General features: G+C 38.5%; 1 pseudogene; it reads left to right on the top strand.

The window, feature by feature from the left end:
- Positions 1-230: 230 nt before the first annotated feature.
- Positions 231-7,924, top strand: LOC106022662 (annotated as a pseudogene).
- The last annotated feature ends 4,136 nt before the right edge of the window (positions 7,925-12,060 follow it).

The following is a 12,060-nucleotide window of genomic DNA, read 5'->3' as shown; positions in this document are numbered from 1 at the left end:
TGAAGAAATATTTTATCCAAGACACTCTTGTTGAACATCAATACTAATATAAGCAAAATTGTATATTCCTTCTCTTGGGTTTTTAGGTAACTCTTTAGGATCAGGACACAGACCAAAGCTTGACTCAAAAGAGGATTTTAATGGTTAGCATTGTAGATAATACGCAGATAGTGTGGATAACAAGTTCCTAAAGGAAACTAGGCATTTCTGAGGTCACACACAAGGAGAAAATGACTTTATCAAGAAAAAGCCTGGAGCTGTTCCGGCGGCAGCATCAGGTAATCAGGCCAGCTTCTGGGCCTGTGTTCCAGTGCCTGCGGATCGCATGGGAACAGCACAGAGCTTCCAATCCCGGTGGGAGCCAAGCACCCCAGACTCCAGATCTTCTCTCCCACCAACTAGACCAGGAAACCAGAGGAGCCAAGGAGACCAGGGGAGCAGCTGTTCCGGCATCAGGATCAGGTACAACAGGATCCAGCATAGGGTCCAGGGGACCAGGTAGGAGGCTAAGCACCCCAGATTCCTGTTCTTCTTCTCCAACCACAGGACCAGAATGAGGACAAGGAATAAAAGAACTACCAGATTATTGGACTTGCTAGCACCCACCAAAAGGGAACTCTGGTCCCCTAACCACCAGACCAGTAAGGGGCTCACTCTGCACCCACTCGAAGAAGAGATGGGAAAGAGACAATACAAAAACACACTCAGCAACAGAAAAACAAATATGACTCCACCAGATTCTAGAGACTCCACACCAGCAAGACTCCAACATTCCAAGGCAAACTAAGCAGAAGAGAACGACCTAAAAACCACTTTCTTAAAAATGATAGAGGTCCTAAAAGAGGATATAGGAAAATCCCTCAAAGAAATGGAAGAAAAAACAAACCAAAAAAATGCAAGAAATGGAAGAAAAAACAAACCAAAAAATGCAAGAAATGGAAGAATAAACAAACCAAAAAAGGCAGGAAATGGAAGAAGAAATGAAGCAAAAATGCAAGAAATGGAAGAAAAAACAAAGCAAAAAATGCAAGAATTGGAAGAAGAAACATACCAAAAAAAGCAGGAAATGGAAGAAGAAACGAAGCAAAAAAATGCAAGAAATGATAGAAAAAACAAAGCAAAAAATGAAAGAAATGGAAGAAGAAAACCTGGGCAAACAGTCAGGTACTACCGATACAAGCATTACCAACAGAATAGAAGAGATGGAATAGAGAATCTCAAGTGTTGAAGATACACTAGGAGAAATAGACTCATTAACCAAAGAAAACCTTAAGTCCAACAAATCCTTAACACAAAACATCCAGGAAATATGGAACACCATGAAAAGACCAAACCTAAGAATAAGAGGTATAGAAGAAGGAGAAGAAAACCACCTCAAAGGGGCAGAAGACATATTCAACAAAATCATAGAAGAAAACTTTACCAACCTTAAGAAAGACTTGCCAATGAAGGTACAAGAAGCTTACAGAACACCAAATAGAGTGGACCACAAAAAAAAGTCCACTTGACACATAATAATCAAGACCCCAAATATACAAAATAAAGAAAGAATATTAAGAGCAGCTAAGGAAAAAGGTCAAGTAACATATAAAGGCAGATCTATCAGAATTACACCTGAATTCTCCATGGAATCTCTGAAAGCCAGAAGGTCCTGGATAGATATTCTACCAACACTAAGAGACCATGGATGCCACACCAGACTACTATACACAGCAAAGCTCTCAATCACTATAGATGGAGAAAACAAGATATTCCATGACAAAAATAGATTCAAGCAATACATATCCACTATCCCAGCACTACAGAAAATTTTGGAAGGAAAACTCCAACCCAAGGAAGCTAACTACAACCAGAAAAACATAGGCATTAGAGAATCCCTCTCTACCAACAGCCAAAAGAACAAAGGTGTGAAATTCCACACATAATTCCACCAACAAGAACCATTGCAAATCGAAGAAGGATGAGCAATCAATGGTCATTAATATCCCTCAACATTAATGGCCTTAACTCACCCATAAAAAGACACAGGCAAGCAGAATGGATTCAAAGACAGAACCCTTCATTCTGCTGCATACAAGAAACACACCACATCCTCAAAGACAGACATTACCTAAGAGTTAAAATTGGAATAACTCCATGCATCTTATCAGACCACCATGCTTTAAAATTAGAATTAAACAACAACACAAATTTCAGAAAACCTACATACTCATGGAAACTGAATAATGCTCAATTGCACCATCCCTGGGTCAAAGAAGAAATAAAAAAAGAAATCAAAGACTTCCTCAAATTCAATGAGAATGAAGACAGAACATACCCAAACCTATGGGACACTTTGAAAGTAGTGCTAGGGGGGGAAGTTCATAGCACTAAGTGCCCACATGAAGAAACTGGAGAACAGTTATACTAGAGAATTAAAAGCACAGCTGAAAGCTCTAAAACGCAAAGAAGCAAACTCCCCCAGGAGGAGTAGATACCAGGGAATAATCAAATTGAGGGCTGAAATCAATAAAGTAGAAACTACAAAAACAATACAAAGAATCAATGCAATGAAGTGTTGGTTCTTTGAGAAAATCAATAAGATAGACAAACCTTTGTACAAACTTACCAAACAGCAGAGAGTAAACATGCAAATTAATAAAAACAGAAATGAAAAGGGAGACATAACAACGGACTCTGAGCAAATCCAGAGAATCATCAGGTCATACTTTGAAAACCTGTACTCCACAAAATTCAAAAATTTAAAGGAAATGGACGACTTCCTGGATAGCTATCACTTGCCAAAACTAAATCAAGAACAGATAAGCAATTTAAATAGACCTATATCCCCTATGGAAATAGAAGCAGTCATCAAAAGTCTCCCAACCAAAAAGAGTCCAAGTCCAGATGGCCTCAGTGCAGAATTCTACCAGAAATTCAAAGAACAACTTGTACCAATTCTTCTCAAAGTTTTCCACAGAATAGAAGCAGAAGGGTCTTTGCCAAACTCTTTCTATGAGGCTTCAATAACCTTGATCCCCAAACCACACAAAGACACAACTAAGAAAGATAACTTCAGACCAAAATCCCTCATGAACAATGATGAAAAATACTCAATAAAATACTGGCAAATCAGATCCAAGAACACATCAAAACAATCATTCACCACATTCAAGTATGTTTCATCGCAGGGATGGTGAAACATACGAAAATCCATCAACGTAATCCACCAAATAAACAAGCTGAAAAACAAAATCACATGATCATCTCACTAGATGCTGAAAAAGCCTTTGACAAAATCCAACACCCCTTCATGATAAAGGTCTTGGAGAGATCTGGGATAACAGGGACATACTTAAACATAATAAAAGCTATATACAGTAAACCAACAGCCAACATCAAACTAAATGGACAGAAACTCAACGCAATTCCTCTAAAATCAGGAACAAAACAAGGCTGTCCACTCTCTCCATACCTTTTCAACATGGTACTTGAAGTTCTAGCCATTGCCATACGACAACAAAAGGGGATCAAGGGGATACAAATTGGGAAGGAAGAGGTCAAACTTTCACTGTTTGCAGATGATATGATAGTTTACATCAATGACCGAAAGAACTCTACCAGGGAACTCTTACAGCTGATTAACACCTTCAACAAAGTGGCAGGCTACAAGATCAACTCAAGAAAATCAGTAGCCCTACTATATACAGATGATAAAAGGGCTGAAAAAGAAATCTGAGAAACATCACACTTTACAATTGCCACAAACAACATAAAATATCCTGGGTTAACACTAACAAAACAAGTGAAAGACCTGTATTGCAAGAACTTTGAATCTTTAAAGAAAGAAATTAAAGAAACCCTCATAAAATGGAAAGATCTCCTATGCTCTTGGATAGGTAGGATCAATGTAGTAAAAATGGCTATCCTGCCAAAAGCAATCTACAGATTCAATGCAATCCCCATTAAAATACTAGCACAATTCTTCACAGACCTTTGTAATAGCCAGAACTTGGAAGCAACCTAGATGTCCCTCAACCAAAGAGTGGATAGAGAAAATGTGGGACATTTACACAATGGAGTACTATTCAGCATGAAAAAACAATGGAATCCTGAGCTTTGCAGGCAAATGGATGACACTAGAAGAAACCATCCTGAGTGTGGTAACCCAGTCACAAAAAGAGAACATGTCATGCACCCTCTCATATATGGATTTTAGACACAGATCTGGGGAGTGCCAGCCTACAATCCCATGGCCAGAGAGTCTGGGAAACACAAACTTCATTTAGTGGCTGATTGAAGAAGAGGCAGACTCCCTCGGTTAAGTACTGAGCTCAACTCAAGAAAGCCAGTAACCGAGATGGAGGACTGATGACCATAGGGATTAAGACTGGGCTGGTTTAACCCCCAGAAACAGCTGACCTGACAAAGGTTAACTCTTGAATCCCAGGCATCATTCTGGGAATCCAGCATGGGACTGATCAAGACCCCCTGAATGTGAGTGTCAGTGAGGAGGCCTAGGTAATCTATTGAGCCTTGGGCAGCATATCAGTACCCATCCTGAGTATACACATGGACTTTGGACTGCCATCCAACAATGTGAGGTGCACTCTCACCCTGAACTCTTGGCCCTGCCCTATATGAACTGACAGACTATGGACACCCCCATGGAGGGCCTCACCCTCCCTGGGGAAATGAGGGGATAATGGGGGTTTGGTGGGAGGGCACGGGAGAAGGAGAGGGAAAGGGAGAGCGACCTGGAACTGACTTGTGAAGCAACCTTGTTTCTTATCTAAATTTAAACTGAAAAATGAATTAAAAGATAAAATAAATTAGAATCACATAGAAAAAAAAAGAAAAAAGAAAAAGCCTGACTCCACTTAAGTGCCAATGGAGAAGTGAATATTCTATGTGGTTCAGTCTACTCCCACAGGGGAAACATGGAAGAATAAATCACTTTCCTTACCCCCAAGAAGGAAACTACAGAAAACACACAATCAAAACAGTAATTCATTTAATGAGATGTGAGATAAGTAACTCTCTAAGCAATAATTCTTTAACTTGAAGATCAGATAATATCCCTTGCTAGGTATCTGTATCATCAAGAGCCTTTTTATGAATAGGCTCTGCTGGGCATATAATGTTATCCATTGAGGGAAAGGAATGATAGTAAAACTCAGGTTTTCAGAATCTCCATGGTGGTATCAGAGCTCTGAAATGAACGTGATGATGCATAGGTAAGAAGGTTACCGAAGTTTCCAAATGTGCAATTTCCTGTGTCTAATCAGAAGTACTGAGGCAGATAAAGTGCACTAAAGTCAAACATCTGGGCAAGATCTCTCCAGATCCACTATGCCCTACAGCCCCGTTTATCTTTACATCTCATCTCCTTTCACTTTCCTCTAAGATTCACAGCTTCCTTTCTGAACTCCTTCACAAATACATTTGAGTATGTCCCCCAGTGAGTACACTGTTCATACATAGCCCTGTATTCTGCAAGGAATGATGGAAGCCAAACTTTTCTGAAAGTATCAGTGAAGAATCTAGCATAAAGTATAGAAGGAGTATGAGGATATAGCTCAGTGATGGAGCTCTTGTCCTGGATTTCATTTCCAGCAGTAAAGTAGTAAACAAAAAATGTGAAAGCACAGAATTTTCGCAGGTAATTGAGGACTCCAGGAGAATACAATAGTTAAACATTGAATTGCTTAAGATACTCCTAGGATTGTAAAATATTGAGTGGATTTTTCTATAATCAGTTTATAAAGTACTTTTCTGTATGACTCTTTGACTCATTTGCTCACTTATTTGTTTCCAGTCCCCATCCCTCTATTCCTTCATTTCATCATCTTCACTCCCATTTAAGTCCATCCATTTCCTGTATTTACCCTGCTCTTTTCATATTCCATGCATTTTATTAACCTCCCCACTCCTCTCACTTAAGAAATCTTTATTTCCCCTCTTATGGGTTCCTTTATAGTTTCCTGGCCTCTATACAAATGCACCCATATATAAATACACACAGATACAGATACACATACAAGGGGGGGCAGAGGAAGAGGCAGAGAGATAGAGAGAGACAAACAGACAGAGACAGAGAGACAGAGTCATAGATTAGGATCCATATATGACAACATATGTAACATGCAGGGACTTGGTTACCTAATGATATTTTTCAAATTCCATATATTTAAAAAATATGTTTATGGTGAATAAAATTCCATTATGCAAATGTACCACATATTCATTGTCCTTTCATCAGCTGATGAATGCTGAGGCTGTTTCTATTTACCGAATATTATGAATACAGCAGCAATGAGCACTGATGTACGAAGATCTCTGTGGTAGAAAATAGAGACCTTTGGATACATGTAAGAGTAATGGAGCTGAGCTAATTGTATATATAGAAATATTTAGTTATTTGAGAAACTTCTAAAGTAGTTTCCATAGTGACTGTTTGAGATTACATTAAGAGTGAGTAAGAGTTTTGCTTTTCTCATATCCTTGTCAACATTTGTTTCCTTGTTGATAGCCATCTTGACTGGGGAAGAGATGGAATCTCAAAACCATCTTAATTTGCATCTTGATAAAGCTGACAGAGTGTTTCCTCATCTTGATAAAGCTGATACAGTGTTTCTTCATCTTGAACAGTTACTATTACTAACATAGTTAAAAATATTATTGCTAAAATGGATCACATGACTCTTGATCAGAGCTATTGAAGGCAAGTCAAAGACTTCATGTGTGTCACTCAAATCTCCAGAAAGGGAGGAAGGACCTATCTATCTTCTTTTTCAGGCAGTGTCTATGTAGCACAGGCTGACTTCAAGTCTGCTATTCTCCCATTTTAGCCACAAGTAGTGGTTGGTGGTAGAAACAGCAGTCTTGAGAAGTAAAGCAAAAAAGAAAAAAAAAGGGGATAAAATACAATGATTTTGAAATACATGGTACATTCTCATTGTAACTACGCTTGCTTCTTTCTAGGCAAATATCATAAATTATATGGAGCCAGAGAACTTAACAGTCACTTCAAAATTCATTCTTTGGGGACTTTCAAAATAAAATGATATACAGCCACTAATATTTGGGATTTTCTTGTTCATTTACATGGTATGCATCATAGGGAACCTGCTCATTATCCTGACGATTGGCTTTGACTCCCACCTCTGGACCCCAATGTATTTCTTCCTCTGTAACCTATCTTTCACAGACACTTGTTTCATCTCCACCACAGTTCCCAAGATGTTAGTGAACATTCAAGAACAGAATAAATCCATCACCTATGAAGGCTGCCTCACCCAGATGTATTTTTTCGTGGACTGTTTTCTGGACTGGATAGTTTGTTACTGACAGTAATGGCCTATGACCAGTTTGTGGCTACATGTCACGCCTTGCACTACCTGATTATCATGAACCCTCACCTTTTTGGTCTTCTACTTCTACTGTCTTGGATAATCTACCTGACCTATTCATTGCTACAAACATTAATGCTTTTGAGGGTGTCTTTCTGCAAGAAAACAGAAATCCCCCACTATTTCTGTGAACTTGCTCTGATCCTCAAGCTTACCTGCTCAGACACCCATGCCAATGTTGTCCTGCTCTACTGTGTAACTGGTTTGCTAGGTATTATTTCTCTGTCTGGGTTCTTTTCTCTTATTCTAAAATCATCAACTCCACAGTGGGCATTTCATCAGAAAGAGGGAAGCATAAAGCCTTTTCTACTTGTGGATCTCATCTTTCAGTGGTCTCATTGTTCTATGGCACAGGCCTTGGTGTCTACCTTACTTCTCAAACATCTTATACCTCTACAGAAAGTTCAATTGCCTCAGTGATGTATACTGTGGTTGTTCCCATGCTCAACCCCTTCATCTACAGTCTGAGGAATAGAGACCTGAAGTAGGCCCTTGGAAGACTTTTTCCTAGCATAGGAGATAGGTCTCAATGAGATAATAGAAGGATAGATACATAAATCTAGGGTGGTAATGATTAGTGTATTCCTGCACAAGTTACATTCTTCCATATTCTTAAGACACAGAAAAGAAATACTACTCATGAAATGCAAGAATAAAATATCCAGGACCCAAGGTAAACTTGAAATAAAAAAGTATATCATGGCTAACCAATAACTATACCTATTATTCAAATGATTTCAAGGAAATATACTTAATAGCATGAGGGAGATCAAGTAGAAAGCAGCAAGTGAATCGAGAGTTAATACATATACCCACACATCATCAGCTCAACTCCTCTTAAATCATTGTCTCCAGCACAATGCTTGCTGGGTAATGTTATTGTTTGGCTTCTGTCAGGAAAATAATTATACTAAGAATGTCTCAAAATAACTTTTTTCCTACAAAATATTTACTGAGTCTTTGATTATTATCAGTCATGATGGTGTAACTCAGTGGTGGAGCTCTTGTTTACTGTGCAAGACACTCTGGACTTGATCTTGAGTGCTTCAAAATAAAAAAGTAAATGGTGGCTAATACTGACTTATGCTGAAAAACTCATTGTAATTTTGTTCTAATAAAAATATTCTGGAGCTGGGATATACTTCAGTGGTACAGCCAGTATAAGCATCTCTCTCTCTCTCTCTCTCTCTCTCTCTCTCTCTCTCTCTCTCTCTCTCTTCCTGTCCCTCCCCTACACACACATATACACACACACTCACATATGTTCAAACCATATATTATATACATTATATATACTTATATATATAGCAGCATATTTTAATAGATGTGAGATTAAAGTACAGAGTGCCTACTAATCAGAACGTAGAGGAAGAAAACTCAGGAATTCAAAGTTAGCTTGAACTTTAAAATGGTAAATAAAACATAGAAAATAATTTGCTCAATATTGTTCTTGCCTAGCCATACTTTCTCAAATCTTCACAAACATGAAATAAAAGTTGAGTTGCACTTAAGAACTTACAACACCGATGGTTACCCACACAAGATCAAACCAGGCAACATTCCAACATAGGTGGGGGAGGAATTTTTGAGGCCCTACCCCAAAGTAGTGAGCTATTGGCAGTTATGGCACATGGTAGTAGGGGCAATGTTCATTTTCTTTTGTGGTTTGGCAATTGATAGTTACCCATGCCTAGATGTCCCTACATCATGGACATGTGTGTTACACTAAGTGAAGTCAATGGGTTGAAAAAACCACAAAAAACTGAGTATGTGTAGGAGACTTGTAGGAGAGGATTTGGTAATGGGAATAAGAGGAGTTGAGGGTGGTCTTATAAAGACATAATTTATAAATGTACAGGTATGTCAAGTAAAATTCTTTTAAAAATACAAATTAAAAGTAGCTCCACAGAAGGATTCTCCTATACACCACCACGCTCACTGCCAAAATGAAAATGGATTAAATTTCTGAACTGTAAGCTGCCACCTCACTTAAATGTTTACCTTTATAAGAATTGCTATGTTCCTGGTTTCTCTGGAGCAATAGGAACCCTAAATCAGATCCCAAAACAGAACCCTACCCTGAGTTGGCTTGAGGAATGATGAACCACTCACTTTGTGAGAAGTGGGGTGTGTACTTGGGCAAATTCAAAGGTTTTACTTGTAACTTTACCATCTATTAAAGAAATTCATGTCTCTCAGGAATAATTATTGGATTTATTAGCGAATCAGCTTTATGTATGTAAGTGGCAGATTTTTTGTGAATATCTTTTTTATTTAACCTCCTATCCCATGTCAATAAGAGGCAGATCTAATGGCAGACCATGAACTCCTGAAAGCTGTACCCAGCCATATTATCCAAGAAGCACCTTAAAGTAACATAAACTGGCTGGCCCTCACAAGTTTTATTTGGAACAATAAAATCTCACCCTTCATACACAGACAGGGTAGGCTTCAGTCAAGGGGTGTCCAAACAAGAGAGACCCCAAACAGGGCACACTAAGATACTTGCCTCTAGTCAGGAATCCTTGTCTGGAGAAAGCCTGAGATTTAGAAGCAATGCCAAAGTGTTATAGAATTAATATGCCTTCCCAGTGAGAAATCACTCCAAGAATTTAAAAAAATTAAGAGAGGAAATACTCTTTAATAGTAGCATGTGACTGGTTATGGCTAATACATAAAAATAAATTAACTTCAAGCAAGAAAATTTACCAGCATATAGAGGTCTTATGGTTGCACATTCCACATATGAAACCATTTATATATCACTTTTAGGTCTTAGTCTCATGTTATATTTTGAACAGAACAGTTTAAACAGAAATAGTGTCTATATGTATGATAGCTTGGCCAGATGGGATATTTACACAGGAAACCTATTACCAGAATTACTTCTGAAGTATACCACTACTACTGATCTTTTCAAATAATTGGTAGCTATAGCCATCCTGTCCATCTGACAGAATTATGCTTTTCCTGAACCAGGGTATAATGGCAGACCAAGACTTAATGATGTCATCCTGCATTGTCCTCTTAAGCTGTCCCTCAAAAGCATGTTCTATTATGTGGGGATAACTGAGAGTCAGGCTTGCCTCCTTCTCTTATGGTAATGGAGATTGATTGGAGGTCAATGTTAGTGAACAAACATTAGGTGAGACATTTCCTTAGCAATTCCAAACTTTATGGTACAAACTTTTCTTACACTTTCTAAAAAGCCTGATGAGTACAATACTTATCTTCCAGTCATACAGAGGCACCCTTTAGCTAAATTCTACTTTTTAAAAACAGCATTTCCTTAACAAGAATTTTTCTCTTTATTGAAATTTTTTCACATAATGCATTTAGATTACCATTTTCCCTCTATTCCTCCCAGCTCCTTCCCACATGAAACCACCCATTTTTGGTCTCACATTAGAAAACAAACATGCTTCTAAGGGATAATAACATATAATACTATAAAAATAGTGGAATAGGACAAAACAAATAGAAAGAGCCCGTGAAAAGGCCCAAGAAACACGTACAGATTCAGAGACACACTCACGCACACTCAGGAATCCCATAAAAATACAAAACTGAAAGCCACATATGTACCTGTGGAGTACAAAATAGAGAGAAAAACACAATTAAAAAAGGAAGAAAGGGAGAGAAGGAGGGAGGGAGGGACAAAGGGAGGGAGGAAGCAAAAGCCCAGAGAGGACATTGTGTGACAAAGAACTCTCAAAGATGTATCTGAGTCTGTTTTCTGTTTCAGAAGTATGCACTCAGCCAGTACTTAGAACATGTCAATTTATTCTTCTCCAGGAGTACAGATAAATCAAGCAGATTCACTAAAGATCTTTTGCATCCCTTCAAGCACGAACTGGTTAATCCTGGGGTCTCAGTGACTTTACAAAGGATTTAAATTGTACAAAAGTAGGGGCTCTGGTGTCCCAGACAAGTGTATCTACCTGCTTAGAATCACAAGCCTTGTTTCCTTCCACCCATTTCTAGGATGATCTATGTGGCAGTCTCCAAATTCTGAACTTCAATTAAGCATTTGTGCAGATGTGCTTATTTTACCTGTGAGCAGCACCAGAGTATCACATGACTCTATGGGGTAAACAAAAAAAAGCAGGGGATTAGTGTGCCGAGGTCAGCCTTTGATTCCTCACAGAAAAACATGATTTGAGGTATTCCTAACAAAAGCCACCTGGAAGCTTTTACTCAAGAAAAATATTGGCTAGCCAGGGAGCAGGGAGCTCCCTGTGTGTGTTGGAGAGGTGGGGCAATAGGATAATAGGCAAATCACAAAACATTTTGAGATTATCCTGATAGTAGTGATGGTTTTATGGGCATAGATTATCTTAAAGATTACCAAACTGTACACTGCAAATATATGCAATTTCTTATATGCCAAAGATCTCGGGAAATCTATTCATTCCCCTGGATTTTCACAATGTAAACAAAATGGTTCGTGGGACACTGCAAAAAGAATAGCTACCACAGGATTGGAGATACACTGCTTACTGCATGTGTGAAACTTTGAGTTAGATTCTCAGCATTGTGTGGTTGGGTATAGTGACATGGGCTTCTAATTCTAGCTCTTCTGAGGTAGAGGCAGAAGCAGCAGAAGTTCAAGAACATCTCCTCAGTTACAGCCAGGGCTGTAAGAGATATCATTTAAAAAAGTTCTCTT

The sequence above is a fragment of the Mesocricetus auratus genome, unplaced genomic scaffold (assembly GCF_017639785.1).
Source record: "Mesocricetus auratus isolate SY011 unplaced genomic scaffold, BCM_Maur_2.0 Super-Scaffold_100044, whole genome shotgun sequence".
In the NCBI taxonomy this organism is placed as follows: domain Eukaryota; kingdom Metazoa; phylum Chordata; class Mammalia; order Rodentia; family Cricetidae; genus Mesocricetus; species Mesocricetus auratus.
Note: the sequence above shows the minus strand (reverse complement) of the source record. Positions and strands in the feature narration are given on the sequence as shown.